The 23,110-nt window shown below is 38.2% G+C and overlaps 1 pseudogene; it reads right to left on the reverse strand.

Moving 5' to 3' along the window:
• Positions 1–15,235: 15,235 nt before the first annotated feature.
• LOC147024488 (signal recognition particle RNA) lies at positions 15,236–15,376 on the reverse strand (annotated as a pseudogene).
• Between the last annotated feature and the right edge of the window lie 7,734 nt (positions 15,377–23,110).

Raw genomic sequence — 23,110 nt, forward strand, 5'->3', positions numbered from 1 at the left:
AAGTTCATGGTCTCTTTTAATACACTCTTCTTTGGACATTTAAGTGTCTTTTCACATTTTAATTCATTTAACCCTCTCGTGAAGTATTTATAAGCATCTACCTTTGATCTAACGTCTAAAAATTCACTTAATATCTTTTCACCAAATTCATCTTTAAATTTACCAATAACCTTTTTATTCTTATTTGAAAAGAGCGGGTTATTAGAATCAATTACTTGTTTCATAAATATCTTCATCTTCTTTCATATCTTTGTAAACATCATCTGTAGTTATCTCTGGTATGAAGCTTTCCGTATCCATATATAGCAATATAATATTCTCACCATATCTTTTCTTTAGATTATTATAAAAGTAATCGTACATTAAATACTTTGAAAGATCTAAAACTGATGTTCCCACGTAAATCGGTCTATCCATCTTTATACTCTTTATTCAAATGAACAGCACACAAATTATATATCTGTGAATATTTCTACCATTTTAAAGCTTGGTTTATTTATCAACTTCTCCACCTCCTCCCAAGTTGCAGCAAATCTTACATTATGTCTATTCCTCAAATTTTCGATTGTTTTACCAAATGCAGAATTATTCATCAAATTGTAAAAATCCTTCTCAAAATCATTATTAGCCTCTGTTCTCATCCTCATATTATAATCAATATGTTTACCTAACCAATGAATTTGACTAAACTTTAGTGCCCGATGTACCTTTTTAACTTGTGGTCCTGTTTCTATAAATTACTTTGGATTTCTTTGATGTAAAACATACTTCTCTTTCTCAAACAATGTTGTTAGAAATTTAATTGTAGGAATATATTTAAACTCATTTGAAGAACTATAGAAATATTGTTGATAACCAATGAATAGGTCTTGATTGGGGATGTCTTTTTCAGCTCTATAAGGAACGTCTTTATGTTTGTTATGAAGTTTTCTCGGATAGTTTAAATTTACTTCAAAATAATACCCATAATCCCGTTTGTCTAAATCTTCTTGACTTGTGGAGATTATATCATCTAAAATCGATTTGTACTCGTATTCTTTCACCCATTTAAAATTACCATAGGGTTGAGATTCAGACATTACCCAGCCATACAAGTTATTAGCATCAAAGTACATTAAATAAGATGTGGGCTTATCAGGTGAGAAGTCTGGAAGATATTTATTATTTGCCTGAGCATATCTATGAACAAACTTGTGAAATTCCTCCTCTTTTAGCCTTCTCAATCATCAAGAGAATATCTACATCACTTAGAAGATCAAGAGGTTGTTTCGTCATTTTTAACGTAGCGCTCCAGGGTAGTCCTGGATATGTATAACAATGGACAGTATCAAGTACATAGGAATCTTTATTATAACAAACTTCTCTAAATGTCTCAAACACATCAGCGAGTAATAAAACATCAGTTATTAAATAAAGGTCATTATATCCACCCATATTCTTTATCTGAAACGCTTTCCAAACTTGTTTTGCTCTTTCATATTCTTCACCCACAATATGACATTTTCCTAAGTTGTTATAAAATGCTTTTTAGGAGGAAGTCTTGTTTCTTTAAATCTTTCAAAGGAATCCATGGAATCATATGGGTAAATACCCTTTTTAGTAAGAAGAGAAATGTCTTTACCCCAGTTGACTTCAGTCCTTAATTGACGAGAAAGTATAGGAAAAGAGATGTTTGAAACCAAAGAACTTAGAGGGTTTGCCATAAATTTATAAGAGCCAAGGAATCTAATATTTGTATTTACACCCATTTCACGAGTATAAATCTGTTTTGTAAATGAGATGTAATTTTGATCTGTATTAGGAATTGCTGTTATCTTTTCAGGAGTCCTACCGAGTTATTTTATAAATAGATGCATATCATAGTGACAATTATTTTGAAGAAATACAGGTATGAATGTAGCGATTCTATAATTAAAGTTACAATTTTTATGAGCTGCTCCTCTATATTTCCCTGTTATATGACAATGATCTCTAATCCTTTTATCAGTTTTTACCAAAGCCTCTGAACATATATGACAAATCCAAGCTTCTTTAAATTCTTTCTCTTCATTTGGAGATACGTCAAGCGGTTTATTTGTTCTTGACATAATTTCAGTTAGCTTCATACAATCATCCTCAATCTCTTAAACAAATTAATTAGCAGCATCAGGTCCTCTATACAACTCCAACCTATCCTATTTACTTCCTACAGATGATTTAATGTAATAACAAAACCCACAAGGAATACGCTTTTCATATTTTTTAATATCATCAGTCTTTTCCAAGATGCTCTCAAAATCAGCAAACATTACAAGTGGGTGTTTTATACATTTATTTGTTTCATTAAATATAACTTTCTCTCCGAGTTCTGGCATCTCAACAACTATTGCTTTATGATTAGAACAATACTTTAAATGTTTATCAAGTCTTTGTAGAGATCGAGAGATATTTAGACATCTCTTACAAGGATATAATTTATAAACTTGACTACTTTCCAATCCAGAAAAGTTTTTGATATAGCCATAATGAGCGGTTTATTTATTAGTGAAATATAGGAGATCCACATGCAGGTCATTTGACCAATTATCATTGGATATAGTATTACTAACTCTTTGAATTTGGACTTTGTTTTTATCAGTTAAAGCATAAACATTTATTGATCGGTTATTCATATTCTCAAACTTTGTTATATCTTTTAAGCTCATGGGTTCTCCTCTCTCCGAGATCCCCACCTTCTAATTTATTCTCATATTTCTTATGGTTTTAAACTCTTTCACAGTCCTTTTCCTGTGGATAAAGATGTGTAAGATACTCCAGAGAAAGCACTTATGATTGGTATTTTTTATTTTAATTATTGCCTAAGCCTGGTGTTGGCTTAGTGGTTAGGGTGCATAAATGCATAAATGACAGCAAGAAGGCTTCAAGAAAATTATCATTTCTGTGTCCAAGCATACCTTCAAGAAAAGGGTATTCAGTATTTTAATAAATATGTTCTACAACATAAGAATGAGGTATTTTCAATAAAAGATTGGCTTTACACTGATGTTACAAAACCAACAACTTTGGATTTAACTCAAATGTTAAGTAATGAAAAGGTTTTAAAGTTGATAAAATACAAAGCTCTTTTAGAAATTCAGAATAAATTTTATTGGCTTCCTGTTGTAAAAAAAATTATTTTGGATGCAGGAATATCAAGAAATCCTGATGAATATATGTATGACAAGTCTGGAGACAGCGATGGTTCACGAGCAATGTACACAGTTCGCCTTTTTTTATTTTTTGTCCTTCGAGGGGAAGCCACGGGCAAATTGGCGGGAATTGGGAAAAAAGTAAACGATGAAAGTTGTAGTACTCAAAGAGCACTACTTGCATACCAACTTTCATTCGAAAGAGTTGAAAACCCAAGGAGCTCGATGCCTAATTTATTGATTTTTTTGACATTTTCAAAGTTCGTGGCCTTGTAACCTTGACCTTGGGACGAAAATGAAAAATCGAGCTCCGTGGGGCTACGCAGGTGCCATTTGGCTAACCAAATACCGAAACCCCTGCCAGATTTGACAAACCCCCTCAGAGAAGATGTAACTTGAAATCGGCTACCCCCTAAAAACACGTTTTTTTGGGTGTGGCTCCACCCATAATGGGCGCAGAATGCCCATTCTCAGGAACACACAACTAGATCATGATATAAACCTCCCACCCAAATTTTATCAGGATCAGATCATAACCCACGGAGCTATGCTCGGGACAGACAGACACACACCCATAATGAATATAGTGGTCACTTACTGACTCGTGAACCAATATTCTATGGGGTGAAAGTGATTCAAGGGTAGTAAGGGATAAGGAAGGAGTTAAAGAAAATGAGGTAAGAGAGAGGGAGAAGAAAGTGGAGGAGGAGAGGGAGAAGACTGAGAGAAGGAAGAAAGAGAGTGAGAGGAAAGAGAGAATGAATAAATATATAAATATGGAAACCAGTGAGATTAAAAAAAAGATTGGAGGTCTTACAGAAAATAAATCGATCTCAACGCACTGAGGACAATAAAGAATTAACAAGTCCAGCAAAACTATATGCTTCAAGAGTATTTACATCGATTTCAGGGAGAAGATTTAAATGAGAAAGTGGAGATAAGGAAGAGAAAGAAGGAAAACATTATATTATTGACGATGTTGGTGTAATTGGTTAAAGTTTTACATTTTTTCTTCAATAAATGGAGGAGAGAGTGATGGCATTTCTTAGGATTCTATATATTTTAAAAATTAAGATTCAAATGTGCATGTTGGAAACTAAAAAGTTTTTCGCACTCTGGGAATTTTTCTCATAAAGAAATGAGTTATTGTCTGAAATGTAAAAAGAAAACTAATACTAAAAATATCTCCTATGTTAAAGCAAAAATAATAGTTTATCAAAAGGGGATATGTTTAGTGTGGGGCTCTAAAAAGTGTCAATTCATCTCTAAGCATAAAAGCGGGGGAGATATACAAAAGTTTTTATCAGGAAGTAAATTTACAACAACTGGAATACCAGGAGAATTACATCTACCAGGATATTCTTTCTGTGGTCCAGGCACAAACTTGGATAAAAGATTAGATGAAGCTAACAATCCTAAACCCTGGTCTAAACCTAAAAACAGAGTTGATGGAGTGTGTATAAAGCATGATATTGATTATGGAAATAGGACATTGGAAGAAAAACATGAAGCGGATCGAGAAATGTTATATAATTTGTCTTTGATACGAAATCCAACCTTGAGAGAAGAAGTTGATAGGTTCATCGTGAAGAAGATGATCAGTGCTAAATTGAAACTTGGGCTTGGAAATTCAAAAAACTTATCAGCTCTAATGATGTCATTAATATTGAAGAGCAATTAGCTGATGAATTACATAAACCAATAATCACAAAGTTTAATAGAAGGAAGATTTATTCCAAAGAAGTTGATTACAAGCCGGTAGGCGACATGGGTGGTCGCTATATAATTGCATACTAGTCATACAGTTTTTGACAGATCGGGCTGAAATTTTTTGACAAAGAGGTTGATTATAGTGTGCATAAAAGCGCGGAAGCCGATTTTTGATTTTCGAAAAAAAAAAATATATATAAATATTTTCGGATTTTTTCAAAAATTTCAAAGTCCCGTTGCTAGGCAACAGTGGCGTCCATCGCAACGATGCTCAAAAGCATACAACTAGATCCTGGTATGAACCTACCAGTCAACTTTCATCAAAATTGGTTGACTCCTCTGGCCTCCAGAGCTGTCCATTACATACATACAGACAGACGGAAAACCTAAGAATAACGGTGGTCTAGCGACCACCCAATATCTGGTCCGCTGACTTGATTGAACTCAATAATGATAGGGGATACAAGTATGCTTTAACTGTTATTTATTTGATGAGTAGATATGTGTGGGTTGTCTCAGTTCTCAACAATGGTTATCTTTAATTCAGGATATTGTAGATATGTACAATGATATGATTCATACCTCAACGAAATCCAAGCCATCAGAAACATTTACAAAATTAGAATATGAAAAAGAGATTAATCTCAGAAAGCCTAAGTTCAAAGTTGGTGATATCGTAAGAACATACAGGTGGAAATCTCATTTTGAAAAAGGTTATACTTAGCGATGGACAAATGAACTTTTTAAAATTGGTGATGTCATAGATACAGTTACTTGGACTGACAAAGTATATGATTTAAAGGGAGAAGAAATCTTGGGTTAATTTTATTCAGAAGAATTACAGAAAACAAAACTAAGCAAATAACACCCTTGAAAGCAATAGGTTTTCACAAACCTCCACTTATACACCTCTGTGGAGCACAGTCAGGGGCATCTGCTGAGGTATTAAATTTTAAGAATAAGAAACAAACAACACTACAATAAAAATATTGAATGTGTGTGTGTAATGAGGGACGTTCTTAAATCTGTGAACCCCAAACACAGAATCCTCAACTGAATAGTCAGTCAAGGCTTAACTTTTGTGTGTGTGTGTGTGTGTGTGTGTGTGTGTGGGGGAGAGAGAGAGAGAGAGAGAGAGAGAGAGAGAGAGAGAGAGAGAGAGAGAGAGAGAGAGAGAGAGAGAGAGAGAGAGAGAGAGAGAGAGAGAGAGAGAGAGAGAGAGAGAGAGAGAGAGAGAGAGAGAGAGAGAGAGAGAGAGAGAGAGAGAGAGAGAGAGAGAGAGAGAGAGAGAGAGAGAGAGAGAGAGAGAGAGAGAGAGAGAGAGAGAGAGAGAGAGAGAGAGAGAGAGAGTATGAATATGAATATAACAGGGAGCATAATCAACCCTAACTTTCACATTTAAAATCTGTACCCATCCCATCTCTAACACATCCCTCACCCTCACATTTAAAATACAAACCCTAACACATCCCTCACCCTCACATTTAAAATACAAACAATAACACATCCCTCACTCAACATAATATCTATTTTTTCTCTAAAATATGTATTTTAATGATATATTATTTTTTAAATATTTTTTTTCCTTTTATTCCAATTCTGTTTTTCAAGGTTTTCAAGTTTGAAGAAGTTGAAATGGGGAGGAAGAATTTTCCAGCATTTTATCCTCAATTTTCTTGATATTGCTGAAAAAGAAATAAATATATTACCTATCTAACATTGAATGAAATAATATGCAATTTAATTTATTTCTAACGAACTGAACTTACCTCTCATCAAGCACCATCCAACAAAGAACCACATCGATAGGTTTAGAACCCCGAGAGTCGTCTTCGTAGAACCCACATTTCAAGTCTCCAAAATAAACCCAACTTTCCAAATCTCCAAGGTATAACTCTTTGGCTGAGTCATCAACATAGAGCTTGTTCTGTGGGTCTTGGTCACTCACAAGGTCTTCAACCAAACCAATAATTTCACCCCAAGTTGTGGAAAAAGCAGTATTTTCATTTTGTATTTCGGATACAATTTCCTGTGAGAGAAAATATTAATGTATTAATGAAGTGATATAATTTTAAAATTATTATATGCTTAGATCAAACTCTGTAAATAGGAAAAGAAAATCTTACTTCAAGAGATAAGAGGTTTGAATGCAGTTCATCAATTTGAAGATTTAGTTCCAGGCAAGTCGAAGGACTCCAAGGAACTCCAAAGTCATCCCATTCGAGATCAGTCCATTCTCAATGAAAGTAAAATAAGTTTAAGTTTAGCCTGCGTTGTAGCCCTTTATATAAGAATGGTGGGTGTGGTTTCCTTGGGAATTTCCCGAGGCAAGCTGAGGCAAGCCTTGTGGGGCAGGACCTAACTGGGCAGGCAGGACCTGATGAAGGTGGTCCTTACAAAAGTGGGTGGGGCTTCAGGAAAGTAGGAGGGGTTTAGGAAAAGTGGGCGTGGCTTATGAGAAAAAGATATTTGGATCAGGAGGTGCCCAGACAAGAGCATTAAGAGAGGTATGTCATTTCATCTCTGCTCAACAAAGATACTTAAGGTCAAAAGAAGAGTCTATTAAAAGAGACCATGAACTTTCAACATTACCTTGAATGTATATGGAAGAGAAAAGATGTTTCGAGAGATGAATCTTATTAGAAATGATAAACATGAAATATTCTCAGAGACTGTTAGTAACGAAGCTCTAACAGCATTTGATGATAAAATATACGTAATGAGTGATGGAATAAAATAACATGGATTTAAAGTACAAGTACTGTATAAATAAAAATTGGGTTGGTGGTTTTCAGGGGCTGCTGCTGCATTATTTTAAATTGATGAATAAATTAAGTTATTCCCAAAAATTTAACAAAAATATTTATAGGATCTCTATTTGACTACTCAATTTGGTTAAATAAATGATCATATGAAAGGGGGGGGGATGAAGCTTTGAGAAGTGGGACACATGACTGTGTCAAACCCTCTCTTTTGATAGTACTTAGATGAGATGTATCAGTAGTTTATGCTAATGCATACATACGTGGATGCACCGGGGTGTGGTTAAGCAGAGTCATGGGACCTGCCTATGTTCCGATGCTGTGCTGTGCTGTGTTGTGCCCGTGTCCAGATTAAACCTGTTGTTCCCATTTCAGAGCCTTCGTCCCTGTCCATTGAGTGCATTACAGGAGAGAGAGAGAGAGAGAGAGAGAGAGAGAGAGAGAGAGAGAGAGAGAGAGAGAGAGAGAGAGAGAGAGAGAGAGAGAGAGAGAGAGAGAGAGACAGACAGACAGACAGACCGAGAGAGAGAGAGAGACAGACAGACCGAGAGAGAGAGAGAGAGAGACAGACAGACAGACCGAGAGAGAGAGAGAGAGAGAGAGAGACAGACAGACAGAGAGAGAGAGAGAGAGAGAGAGAGAGAGAGAGAGAGAGAGACAGACAGACAGAGAGAGAGAGAGAGAGAGAGAGAGAGAGAGAGAGAGAGAGAGAGAGAGAGAGAGAGAGAGAGAGAGAGAGAGAGAGAGAGAGAGAGAGAGAGAGGTATGGTGTATGGTGTATAGTTATAGGTGTATGGTTTTGGTATGTGTATAGTTAAAAAGGATATAAGGAAATATATTTTATTTTTATGGATTTTTGAAGATTAGGTAAGATTAGGGAATGGAAGGTTGAAGGAAGAAATTGTGAAGGTAATGGTGAGAGTGGGTCAGCTCAAATAGAAGGAAGATGGTGTGCCAGGAGGAGGAGGAAGAAGAAGAAGGAGGAGGAGGAGGAGGAGGAGGAAGATCGGTAATTGTGCGTATGGGGGGAGAAAGGGGTTTTGTTTTTTTTGTTGTTGTATTTTTAAAATTTTAAGACAAGAAACAGAGGGTGTAGTTGGGAGCGATAGACGGGGGTCAGTGGGAAAAGTGGGGAAAATAGGAATTGATATTAATTGGGAGAGAATACAAATAACAACGACAATACATTGAGACGGAAAAATGGGTAGGCCTCAAGGAAACCCGATAAGACAAGGTTGATGATAACTCACAAAATAGCGCAAGTTTTGGAACAAAACCGAATTAGGAACACACAGTAAGCATGTAGGTAACAAAATAAACAGTTAAAACGTGACAAATAACGACCGGAAACTTAACTTTGAGAAAGTCGGCAGAGACCCCTGAGAGAACTAGCCGTCGCAAATGCATGTTATGTCACTGATCAAGTGCTTTATATATTAGATGTATTTTATGTCACCGATAAAGTGACTTGTTTTGTTTGTTTGATCAAGTGATTTCTGTTTTTCAAACATCAGGTTATCCATGAATTTTGCAGTGTTTTCCTACAGTAGGGAATCGTTGTTGTGCCCAAAGATGTGAAAACTGATTGGGGATATCTTTGTACTGCTTTCCCACAAATTTAGAGGAAAAAAGCATTGGATTGTGGTAGTGAATAGGACAGGAAATATTGGCAACCAAATGAACATGAGTGGTTGTGTGCTGCACTCACTTCATTTCTGGTATGTTTTGATTTTCCCAGCCTTTAAAGTCTTAGATCATCATGCGAAAGGCTACGAGTTCAACTTGCTTTCACGAACTGTACTTGTATCTTATATATTATTTCCGAGTTTGTGGTTTCGTGTCGCGCTATCTTCGACTTTGTTCTGCGCTCGAGTAACGTGGTATTCGGCTTACATTATCTCAAAGACCTTATGAGGTGCATGGTACAAAAAAAAGTAAATAAAATGGTTCTGAAACAGTGAAATCGTATTCCACTTACTACATTAAAGTAAAATTACTACTGATACTCTGCATCAGTTCCTTTCTCAAGCACACCCACCCCAACATGTCGCGCAGAGCGCGGGTTATGCTAGTATAACATTATAACTTGCTCGGCTTGGATATATAATAATGTTCATTTCGGCTAATTGTGATTGTGTATTCCAATTACAATGTCGTTGGTTTCAAAATCAAAGCAAAGTTTCAGGCCAAAGTGTTACTTTCTTTAGACTAATTCAATCTTGAAATGGCATCTCCAAATCATCTGACCTTTCACAATATCTTAAATTATACTTGCTGTCTAAGTTATCAAAATTTGAAGAAACTTCACCAAAACCTAATATGTTTGTGTTGTTGCACGCCATTTTCTGCCACTCAAGATGGTGACCGTGTTTGTGACTGAGGTCGATGATAACGTCAGTGCATAACCTCTATTAACCAAAAGTTTCTTCATCAATCTCCATTAATTTTAATCAATCTGCATGCGCCTGCCAGTTTATTTTGTCAACAAACTGTCCTTCATTACAAGATGTATTCAATCCCAGGTATAAATGAAAAATGTGTGCTTATTCTTTGTTTGTGTAAAGGTAGCTGTTTCATGTTTCATAGAATATGATACCGTGCACAGTGTTACTTAGATTTTACTTCAATTTTAATAAAAGATTTATTATAACGATCGTTTCAAAAAATTATAGGAAAGTTTAGCGCTATTGAAGTACAGTAATCCAGAAGCTGTCCCAGATACCACCATTATACACCACCCCTTTGAACCTTTATTAGCTCCCGTTTGACTTAGTCGGAAATGGGGGCTTATGGATTTGGTCTCGATTTTAGTGTCCGTGCGTGTGTGCATGCATCTGCAACCATATCTCAGGCATGTATGGACCGATTTTATTCGTATTTGGCACAAAGACAACACATGAGGTATACATATGCACATCATTTTGTTTCACGATGTGATCCAAGATGACTGACTGGCAGCCATTTTAGTTGCAAAAGAAATCCGATGTCAAACACGTCCTCGACCATTTCTTGGACGTGCATTTACTGATGTTGGTCAAACTTGGCATACAGGTAACGAATGATGGCCTACATATGCACGTCATATTTTTCGAGATCAGATCCAAGATGGTCAATTGGCGTCCATTTTGTTACTTAAATGTGTCCCCAACCATTTCTCAGACATGCTTGGTCCGATTTTGTCCAAACTTGGCACAAGTACAGCACATGATGGCATACACATGCACCTCATTTTATTTTGTGATCTGATCAAAGATGGCAAACTGGTAGACTGGCAGCCATTTCATTTTAGTTGTACATATTTAATTGCAAACAGCAAAATTACTAAAACAACGGGGGCTATGACATTTTATGTCTATTTTACTTGTTTAAATTGAAGTCCTGCAAAACTGGAGGTTCTTGGAAATGTTATGGCAGGTGAATTGTGCTCTCTGGTGTTCAACTATATAATTAAATTTAGATAAAATAAAGATTATTATAAAAGTTGTATAAATAAATCGATTCCGGAATTTGCTGCCATTTTCTGCAGTGTCAATTACATAATCATATCTAACACGTTACATTAGTTCTACGTGCCTGTTGTTTGTGTCCTTTATATTGTCCTTAAAAATAGATAGTTTCCTGTTTGGAATGATTTTCAGTTTTGTTTGACTGCCAGGAAGGCAGACAGAGTAGAAACATCATCACACTCCTCTCTGCACATGTGCAATTGGGACAAATTCAAATCCAAAGTATGGTAAAACAGCAAACTTGTCTTCCTATTAATGTTCCGATTTGTGTCAAAAATATGACATTCAATTCAAATAAGCTGTTCCTCAATCATAAACTGATAAGAGTAAGAGAGGCAGACATGAACCAATTGCTTAACCCCACTTTCACTTCTCGTGCATGGGGTAATAACATCAATAATCAACATTGTCAAAATCATCATAAACATAATCATCATCGTGTTTATGAGTGTCTCTAATATTCACAGGAGCACTTATACAGGGAACATATGAACAATAAACTCAAGCAGAAGATTTGCAGACTGAATGAAATGAATATTCACTAAAAACTGGTCAAAATTACAATTTCTAGCAGTAAACGGCAATCTCTTTTCAGCAGCTTTCCTCAAAGTGTCCCCAATCATCTCCTTTGTCTCTTTATTGCAGCTGTAAATGTCTCTCTGGCAGTTGAGCTCTCCATTTTAAACATGCCAAAGCTGTTAAACAGTACCAGAAAGTTCAACCCAGGAAGTTAAATTGATTGGAGAGAAAAACAACTGCCTGCCACTTTCTCTGATTTATAGCTAGTCAAATCTACTTTAAGATTAACCTCCCACCCCTCACCATGCCATGAACAGTATGATACCTTCCCAGGTAAGCCAGCCCAATGGGTTAACATTATGCTTCAAAATAGACACATTAAGATTATATACAAACAAAGCGTAACAAAAAAGTTCCCGGTCTGATTTTATGAAGTTGTTTTTGCCATAGTCATTGTATGGACAGTATCGTAGTGCATGGTAGGATGTGATAAAATTGATATAACGGTGTTGCATCACTCCTCAACATTATTGCATGGCTGCATGTTTGGAACAACGATGTCAACAGTGTGAAATTGGAGACCCATTTGGTATTTCGGTCTTTTTTGTTTACATGGTCGAGGCTCGTGGAAGAGCTATAGCAGAATGAAATGGAACAAAATTGAAAAGGGGGGGGGAAACACCAACAGCAGAGTATAAGTGAGTGAGAACAAAGGGATGGAGAGGACAGATGGGGTGAACAAACCGCACAAAAGCTGAATGAAACACTGAAAGACGAGGAAGAGGAAGGCGGAGATGAAACAGAAAAAGAACAAACCAAACGAAAAGGGGTGAAGAAGGGGGGAAGGGGAGTGGAATCACAACAACCTGAAAAATTGGAATGCTTGTGAATGGGGTCATTTGGGGTAGAAGAGATCATGAGGTAGTGGTGAACAGCTGTCTTGGAGCCCTGGAGGGAAGAATGGGTCTGAACAGACTGGGGAAGTTGCTTCCATATGTAAGAGAAAAGAGGAACAAATGAGTGGAGGTGAGCAGTGAGCCTGGATTTTGGGACTTCAACAAGAAGAGGGTTACTGGCAGACTGGAGGTGCTCTGCAGAAACTTTGGGGGGGGGGGGACAAAGCCAATAGCGGGCAGAGGGTGCAAGACCCAAAAGGGGGCATTACAATGCAGAGGCCACCAACTTGCCTGTGATATGAAAGTTTGATTGAATCTTTTACAGAATCGATTGGTTGACAAATCAACAAGGTATAAGATTCAGTCTTTAAATATTGAATGAATGATTTAATCTTCTATCTGCTTTGATTTGTCTATCTTATAATTACCTTGTTATTCATTTTAAAATACTTCAATATGTCATATTGTCCTTGCCTCATATGAAATATGTATGGAAGTTCTACAAGCATGAAGTATTCGATGAAGTAACACAACAAAAAGAAAAATTGTCCACTTTAGATTTAGTGGAACCATATAGATGGTATGCATGGTATGGCCAAAAAGATTGAAGTTGCTTCCCAAGTGCTAAACTTAGTGAAATAATCAAATGCACAAACATATTTATCTTTTCACCACCCCAATTTGGAGTTTATCTGTAATTAAACCATTGCAACATCCTCAATTACTGATCACAACCATTAAATCTAAAATGTTGACATTTATATGCTCTCACTTGAAGTTGTAGCACAGAGCAGCTGTACAGTATATTTCTATCCTAATTATCAATTCCCTCGAAGGTATATTTCCTGTTGACGAACACAACGTTCATCCAGTAACGAGTTAAGTACACACATCGGACAAATTTGTTGTCCAACTACCAGTTCATCATTGTTTTTGAAAAAAAAAAAGTTTTCCTCTGATTTTATTCATTCTCCCCATTTCCTTTTTCTGGCTGCCAAGGAACAAAGCTAATTGAAGCTGCATTTCTTTACCTGTGACATAACTTTCACGCAATATGTTTATGATGTGGAAGCTTTACTTAAAGCATAACCCACCAATCGCCTTTGCAGCAGCATCATGCATACTTGCCTCTATTTCCAATCCTGTCTTTAAATCTACAGGGATTTACATATGAAAGTGGAAATGGTTGCTGATTGGTTCTGTTTTTCCTTTCCAAATGCAATTTGTGGCTTTGGTTCCTCATGAGCTCGTTTGTTGATTCGGGCTTTGCACGTGTTGGCAAGGCAATAGTGCCCAAATTTGCACAATTTCCATCTCTTCAACAAACATGTAAGCCCAAATAAAAAATTTGAATATCACAGAGTGAAAATCATAAAGTGAGGAGTCAATAAATTGCTTATCACAAATCAGGAATGTGGTTTTCAGCAAGGCGATTTAACCTTGAACATGCAAATGCTCCTGACTCACCAATGGATGGAAGCCCTGAACCTCAAACAGCAGGATAATGCAGTCTCCATGTATCTATCATGTGTGTTTGGTATAGCCTGACGTCCTGCTCTGCTTGCATAAACCTAGGCATTTGAGGCCATATTCTTACTTGGGTGACAGACTTCCTCCATATGCATAAGCAGAACATTGTTCTTTATGGTGCCTTGTCTTCCCCTTTGAAACTTGCAGGTTAGTCTTCCCCAAGGTAGCATTTTTGGCACAATTATTTTTCTGAACTACATTAATGACCTTTCCATTTCTTTTCAGTTTGCTGTACGAGTTTGCTGATGACTGCAACTTGTGCCTTAGTTCCTCATCCTTGTAGCAGAAAGACTGCAGCTGAATCTTTGTCTGCTGACTTTCAAATGATGGAACACGTCCTTGCCACCACCTGGAACATATCCTGACAGTTTCTCTCAAGAAGAGTCTCAGTGAAATGCCCCAATATTTTCGATGACCATTTACTTATACAGAGGTTCACCCATTGGAGCTTCTTAGCTGAACAATCAGCAATGACCTACCCTAGGTAAACAATATGTCAACGGTGGCGTTGAGGCAGGTGCTGCCTTGATATCCTCCACAGGATCAGGTCATTCATTGGTGTTCTTATTCTCATCGCAATGTAGAAGACATTGATAAGGAGCTCTGCACAGTACAGCTGCATTTTGCCCGAGACCGAGACTACAGCTCCAACATCATGTCTGATACTTCTTGATGCTGAGGAGGCCAAGCATTTATGATAATACATGTACTCTACATTCAAAGAGGATGCTGATACCTTTGGGCCTATCCCACCAACAGCAGATTGAGGTCGTCTCGAATTTGTTTACAGAATATCTCAATTTTATCTTTCCCGTTCAACACTTTCAATCATTGGTTACGCTTGGTTGAACATGCTCATCGTCCAATACATTACTTTATTTTGACAGCACACTTCATTCCTTCTCTCTGTTCTGTCTGTGAAAACATCTTCGAGCTGATGTCCAGTCCTGTTCCTCCCTTCAATCATTGGAGTTGTCAGTTCATCACAACCTTATATCAACACATGTTGTTGTTCGTCTTTCGGCTGCTCCCGTTAGGGGTCACCACAGCGGATCATCCGTTATGATCCGCATACTGATTTGGCACAGGTTTTATGCCGGATGCCCTTCCTGACGCAACCTTGGTCGCCACTTACGACACAGGGATAAGGATTGGGTTTCGCCATGATTCCGGGCTGCCCTACACCCTCTTATAGCGTGGCCCAGTGCAGAGCTCCCGTCCTCAAGCGATCCTCCAACCCAAGCCTCCGAGTAGCCGGATTACAGGCGCACGCCACTACGCCCGGTAACCTTTTATCAACACATACAGTATGTTTATTTCTTCGCTTTTCTGCTCTTCCTATCATTTCTCCTCTTCTTATATATAATTTCTTCCATTTACTTGACCTTCTCTTTGCACTGTCAATGTTTTATACTTCTCTATCTTGTGTCTTTCAGTTTTTATATGGCACTGGATTCTTGATATTTGTCTGTAAGAAAGAAGTCTCTTATCTCCCACTGACCATTCATTTGAGATAAGTTTCCCAATAAAAACGTTCAATAATAATATAAATAAATAATATAAACGTTTTAAATAAATATTTATCATCTTGTGCTGTGAAATGTGAAATACAAACTTTTTTCAAAATTCGTATCCTCCGAAGCATCCCGTTATAGTCAACTCACATGTGGAAACATTAACGTTTGTTCCACAGAGTGGGTTTAATAGCAAGCATGCTATCCCTCAGATGGAACAGTCAATCAGCTGTTTCATTCCATTGAAATTGTAGAAATGCTTGTGAGTAGTGAAGCTTCTGCCGAATCCTTTGACGAGTTCCTGCCTCGTTCAAATTCCCAAATGTTCATCTGCATCGGGTGTAATCAAATCAAATATTGGATGACTTCATACATGAAGTGGCAAATGCATTCAAATAAAATTAGAATATTTTATCCGTGGAAAAATAAACTGCCATTATGAAGGAAAAATCCCAAAACCATGATTGCGAAAATTATAGGTCACTTACAAAGTGGCTGATTCATTAATGCTGTCGTTTTTTTTTTCGTTTTTTTTTTGGAAGGAATTGTATATCTTTAAATGTACAGGGTGTCTCAAAAGTCTGGACTCAGAGGGAAATATTGGCTTTATATTCTTATAAAGTTAAATAAACACATTTCTAATGTCAGTTTTACTTATTTCAGGAATGGCACTTGGTGGAGCACATACCTCCGCCAGGCTGAACAGTCTACGTTTTGTTTTCCACTGATAGGTCGGATCTGAGACAAAATCGAATCGGCTTGTTCTTCTCACCTACGCAACTCATCCACCAAGTTTTATCATAACTCGTCTACAAATTTTTGAAATATCATGCCATATATCGTTTTTGGGCCCATCTCTAAATGGTGAAGAATCACTTTAAAAATAAATTTAATTCTCGGATCCGAATTCGGATATTTACCAAAATCGAATCAATTCTTCCTTGTCACACAGCCAACCTCCAAACTAAATTAAGTACGAATCCGTCTACAACTTTTTGAGATATCATGCTAAATATATCGTTTTTTGATATCATGCTAAACAAAAAAAACATATCGTTTTTGCCAAATCTCTCACTGGTGAATAATATAATCACTCAAAAAAAAAATTCTAGTATCTGGATCCAGATCCAGACCTTCACCAAAATCTAATAATTTCTTCCTTGTCACATACCAATCCTCCCCACAAAATTAAGTACAAATCCGTCCACAACTTTTGAAATACTGTATACTGTTCACAGATAGACAGATAAAAAAGCAAACAGACAGACAGACAGGGATGAAAACATAGCCACCACACACCTTCGGTGGAGGAAGCAAACATACCCCGATGGCTCACTATACCGACCAAGAGAAGGTGTAACTGATTGATGTTCCATGTTTCCGGAAGAGCCAGAGGAAGGCACGCGAGTTATTTCACGAAAAACACCCGAGAAGCCAAAGCCAACTCAACGATTCATTGGGAAAGTGTTGCAACGATTAAAAGACACTGGAAGTGTTGCTGGCATAACTTGTACCGGTCGTCCTTGCTCCTCTACAGATGAAACACATACAGTGAAAATGTCCCTCACTCCTGCGAGCGGTTATACGAGTTCTTCCCAATGAGTCCAGACTTATGATACGCCATGTACATATCTTTGTTGTGCTAACGTGATGTTCATTTTGCTAAATTTAGAAAAATCTGTTTGCTTTCTCTGTTTGCTTGGTATCTGACGTAGCAGAACAAGTCATTGGTACTACTTTCTGGGTTCTCTGGGGTTGGTCGTCCCCAGTTTCAGTTAACTGCAAGCTGCCCTCCTGATGAGTGCCAGCAGGGAGCGCTGCATTGTAGTCCTTTGGACAGAGACGTGAAGCCAATGGTTTCATATTCTCTTATTCTAAAGTCATAGTTTGTAAGTTTTTTTTTTTTTAAAGAAGGTAATTTGTAATGGTTTCCTGACCAAATCTCAGATTGGGGTTAGCTGGATAATTTATACTGCCTGTGGGAGGTGAGACTGTGGGAGCACTGAGATGTGGAAATGGGACAGCACTATGAGCGAAATGACCTTTTCCTGTGCCTGTACTGCCTTGAAATATTATTTGTTAAAAGTGGGTAATTGTGAATGCAATATGCTCTAATATTTTCAGATGTCTTAATCCAATTCTAAAATTACTAACTGATTGATGTACGTAGCTACGGAATGAACCGCGCAATGTTATTAATGATTTGCAGATTTTTATACTATATTAGCAAAATGATAAATACCAAAGGGTCAAAGACTGAAATTGTGTTACGAAAATATACAAAAGAAGAAACAATGGTTATTATCAGAGCATACAGTTGTATGATGTTATCATACATGTGTGGAAAGTATGCGGATAACCCAGCATTGTGTCCATGCATTCCTTGTTTTAGTCACTATTCACATGTATCCGCAACTTCTGGTCATCCGCTCCATTGAAGGTCTCCCAAGTGGTTTTCAAGGCTAACATGTCATCACCTTCATCACCCACTATGCAATTCAAATGCAGAATTATTAGAAATTGCACAAATGACTAGCTTGTGCATCATGCTCTCTGACAAATGTGTTATCACGTGGCCATAATCACACTGGTGAGATGGAAATGCTCACTTGAGCTGTCGTTGGCTCAGTTTATGCACAGACCAGTATGACCTGTCTTAATTTAATGGTGTGTAGTGCAGATGAGGTATCAGTTTCCTTGTGCAATAATAATTGTATGTTTTGTAAGGTTCCTCCAGTCATGTTTATAATTTGTCGAATATTGCTGGCTGACCTTAGTGGTGTAATGGTAACAGCATCTACTCTGAGTCTGGGGGGGGGGGGGGGGGGTTGGTGGTTCTAAACCCTGGTTGAGTCACACCAAAGACTTTTAAATGAAATGTGCTGCTTCCTTGCTTGATGATCAACATTTACAAAGGATAGAGCATGGACAAACAACCATTAGATGGTAATAATTTTGCAGGCTTTGATGGGTCTAATGGCCCATCCCCTGTGTCAAGGAGCTATTATTAGCACTCGTTGGACTTAGTCTGAAATGGGGGCTTGTGGATTTGTTCTCGATTTTGGTGTCCATGAGTGAGTGAGTGCGTGCATGTGTCCACAACCATATATTGGACATGTATGGTCCGATTTAATTTGTACTTGGCACAAAGACAACACATGATGGTATACATACCGAATGCACATCACTTTGTTTTTGCCATCTGATCAAAGATGACCCACTGGTAGACTGGCAGCTATTTTCGTTGTAACCCCCCCCCCAGGATTGGACTCGTTTTCAAACATTTCTCGGACATGCATTTACCGATCATGTTCAAACTTGGTGAACAGATAACGAATGATGCTTTATATATGCTTGTCATTTATTTTTGAGATCAGATCCAAAATGGCCGACTGGCAGCCATTTTGTTACTTAAACGCGTCCCCAACACTTTATTGGACATGCATGGTCCGATTTTGTTCAAACTTGGCAAATGTCACATGTTACAAATGTTCTTGTATGTCACATTGTCCACTCACATCAGATGTGCATACACATAAATCTTGTAAATGTGAGCTAGCCCTTAACTCCGTGCAACAAAATTACTCAAACCATGGGGGCTATGACATTTTATGTCTTTTTTTTCTCCTTATTATTATTAGTTTATCTGGAATTTAAATTCCAGATAAGGTATTGTCACTGAACACCGTCCGTCTCCTACTTCGACTTCTCCGGCCAAACCGCTGGGCCGATCCGGCTGAAATTTGGCAGCAAAATCCCTCTCCTCACTGGTAACAGAAATTGCAAACCTCGCTCTGGTAACGTAACTAACTGTAAGTAGGTCAAAATGGCTGACTTAGTAAATTTCTTCGAAAATCTTCACCAGACCCACCAGTCAGAATGCTCCCAAATTTGGGTTACAACATTTGGACTGGGTCGTGATGTTAAATTGCTGAGATCATGCCAATCACATGACCGGAAATATGTCAAAATGGCCGACTTAGTAGATGTTGGGTAAAATCGTGTAAATTCCTTCAAAAACCTTCTTTCAGGATAAAAATCGCACACCCACCAGTGAGAATGCTACCAAATTTGGGTTACAACATTAGACCAGGGCCCAGATAAGCTACACATCCAGTGGTCCTATTATTATTAGGGCTTCAAGCCAACTGGCTTGAAAGCCCTATTGTTTTCGTTAGTTATTATTATTGTTATATCGTTTCGGAAGCTGATGTTATGCTGAATGATAACGCACAAAAAATGGGAACCAGAGAATTTAATTTCAAAGTCTTTTCATCAAAGAAATTGTGAGTAATAACATGATAATGACATTCTCAGTCACCATACGAGAGTTGAAAACAAACAAACAAATCATGGGTTGCTTTTACAAATGAAATGACAAATCATGGGATGCTATTTTTTATTATTATTATTATTATTATTATTATTATTATTATTATTATTACAAGCTTTAAAACAAAACGATGCATTTACAATTCAAAAGAGAAAAATGGACAAAGACAGTGATAAGGAAGCGATGCTATGAGAAAACATTACAAGCACGTACACAGAGCACTTGTTAAAGAGCCACAAGGGAGTGAGCATTTAATCAAATTGTCACGGTGCATCACAACTAGGATTAGCCCAGCTGTTCTATCAAGAGCAGGCAGCCGTCAGAGGCCAATATCGAGTATGCCATTCATACACTTGGAGTCATGTATGAACAAGGTCATGCTCACTAGGCCAATCTAAACGTGTACTGTACCTGGATGCTAAACAAAACGTTTTAAGGATTCTGAAGTGTACCACTAGCATGTTAGGAAAACGACGTGTATTTTTGAATATTTCTGATCCCTGCGTCACAGTGGTTCACAAAGCAACACTTGTCAAGATCTGGCGTGTTCCGTTCCCACATCCTTTCAAAGGCAGTAATAATATATTGTTCGAAGCATTGAGCCCGTTTCCATGCAACCAGGCTAGGGTCACAAGAAGGATCATCAGTTTTTCCGGTGCCTTCGAGTTTGATCACACAGGGATTGGAAGCGAGAGCTGAGCTTCAAAATATGCAGGAATGGCACTTGTAAAGTTCTACAGTATGGACTAGAAGAGCACTCGGTAGAGCGCATACCTTCGCCATGCAATGCCTGAAACACTAGAATATATCGGGCACAATACTTAAAAAAAAAACATCATGCTATATATCGTTTTTATTATCAATATCTCTCAATGGTGAAGAATCACTTTATAAAATAAAATAATTATCAGATCCAGATTCGGATCTTCACCAAAATTGAATCAATTCGTCCTTCTCACACATCCAATCAAGTTTCGTTCAAATCCATACACAACTTTTTGAGATATCGTGCTATTTATTGGTTTCACCCTATCTCTCAAAAAAGTTTTTAGTATCTGGATCCGGATTTTCACCGAAATCTAATCAGTTGGGTTCTTGTCACACACCCAACCTGCCCACAAAATTTCATCCGAATCCGTCCGCAACTTTTTGAGATATCATGCACACAAACAGACAGACAGGGGTGAAAACATAACCTCCTTCCACCTTGGGTGATGGAGGTCATGAGTAGGCCAAAGTCAGCCATTGGCTGCAAGACACATAATCAAACTGGCCCTCTCCGAAAGTCTTTTTTTGGAGTATTGTACATATTTTGTACGCAAATTGGTGGCATTTTCAATGGTCCTTCCCGCATCCCCAAAATGTGTCCATACATTCTCCTTTATTTTCCCTCTCCTTGTACTCACATCTCTTCTCTTTATTTAAATCACCTTCCAACTCCACAACTCTTCCTTTTCCCCCATTTACTCTCCCTGACGTTTTTTTTCCACATCTGCAAACAAAGCATAACTTATCATTCATGTTCTCTGTAATTTACATAACACGTGTATCAGTAACTTGAAAGTGGCAGGATAGATGAGCTTGTGCTGTGCTCGCCATTTAACTGTCTTTTCTGGACTTGATCCCTGAGGTTGAGAGTGCCAACAGGATGAACTGCATTTCAGGGCACACCATCCTGTGGATAATGGCATAAACCTGGTTGTACGGATCCGATTACTAGAATTTTTTTTAAGTGCTTCCTTCACCATTGAGAGATTGGGCCAAAAATGATGCATAGCACGATATCTCAAAAACTTGTGGAGGGATACGGACGACCATTAGTAGACAGGTTGGGTGTGTGCCACGGACGAACTGATTCCATTTTTTGAAGATCCGGACACGAGAGTTTATAATTAATTTTTTTTAAGTGATTCTTCACTATTGAAAGATGGGGCCAAAAATTATATACAGTATATGACATGAAAAAAGAAGTTGTATAAAAAATAATAAATTTTGGGGGGGGGGGGGTTGATATTTAAAAAAGTTGTGGACAGATTATGACAAAACTTGGTGGATGATTTGGTTAGGTGACCAGAACAGGCCGATTCGATTTTAGTTCAGGTCCGGTTACAGATCCGGCCAATCAGTGGGATACAAAACGTAAACTGTTCAGCCTGGTGGAGGTATTTGCTCTACCGAGTGCTGTTCTCGTTCCATTTTATCTTCATTTGTCTCCGTTCCCGTTTCTACTTCCTGCTAGTGCTATCTTTTTATTTTCAGCCATGAATAACACTATTTCCAATCTTCCCTCTACTTCTGTCTCCCCCTCTATTTTGCCCCTGGCCTGCCCAACCGTCTATCCCCACTGCATGTCCCACATACTCGCCCCATTTTCTGCCATTATCTGCTGCTCTGCTTTTGAGCCTGGCAAGTCGGACACATTCTCTCCTGCTGAGGCTGATGAGCCACCACTCTGGCATTTCGCTCAGCGAGACTCCTTGCTACCCACTCCTCATGTGTGCACCCTTGTTACCCGCCTCATTACCCTTCAGCTCGCTCATCCATGTGTCCTTGATGGAAAATACTTCTTGGCCACATAGTCAGCATAGCAAGTTGCAGTTTAAGGTCTGATGGTGGCAGTGCTGACCTGTTGTCACTTCTGGGAGGTTTCCGCCTGCTGATTCCCGCTACTTGTGTTTTGGGGGCGCATCGGGCTAGCTGGTGGAGGGTCCACAACTTCCGGATAGGAGGGGTGACTCTGCTGTGCCCCCTCATTCTGTTCACCTTGGATCGACCTCATGGTGGTTTTTAAAATTTGGTGCTTACCGGCTACCGCGTGCTCTGCAATTTGGCTTCAAGGGACGATCACCTCGGGTCAAATCCCACTCAGGCTGACACCAGTGTTACAGCCACCAATCCCATTCTGGTTGCCCAGTTCATATCAGATGAGTCATGTTAAAATGATTGCAGAGGTCAGATGAGTCAACGATTCTGGGTCAGATCACGGCCTTTTTATCCCCACGACCGTACTCACTAGACCCACTGAGTCATGCAAGCTCCACGCCGATAGGCAATCATGTGACTGATCTTAATCTTTGGCTGAGCAACAGAAGTCACATGATAGAAGTGAATATTGTGGCATTAACTGAAACCCATTAACCTTAACAGATTTCAAGAAAGCACCAGATGAAGCC

The sequence above is a fragment of the Eptatretus burgeri genome, chromosome 6 (genome assembly GCF_056783735.1).
Source record: "Eptatretus burgeri isolate ZD-2024b chromosome 6, Ebu_testis_v1, whole genome shotgun sequence".
In the NCBI taxonomy this organism is placed as follows: domain Eukaryota; kingdom Metazoa; phylum Chordata; class Myxini; order Myxiniformes; family Myxinidae; genus Eptatretus; species Eptatretus burgeri.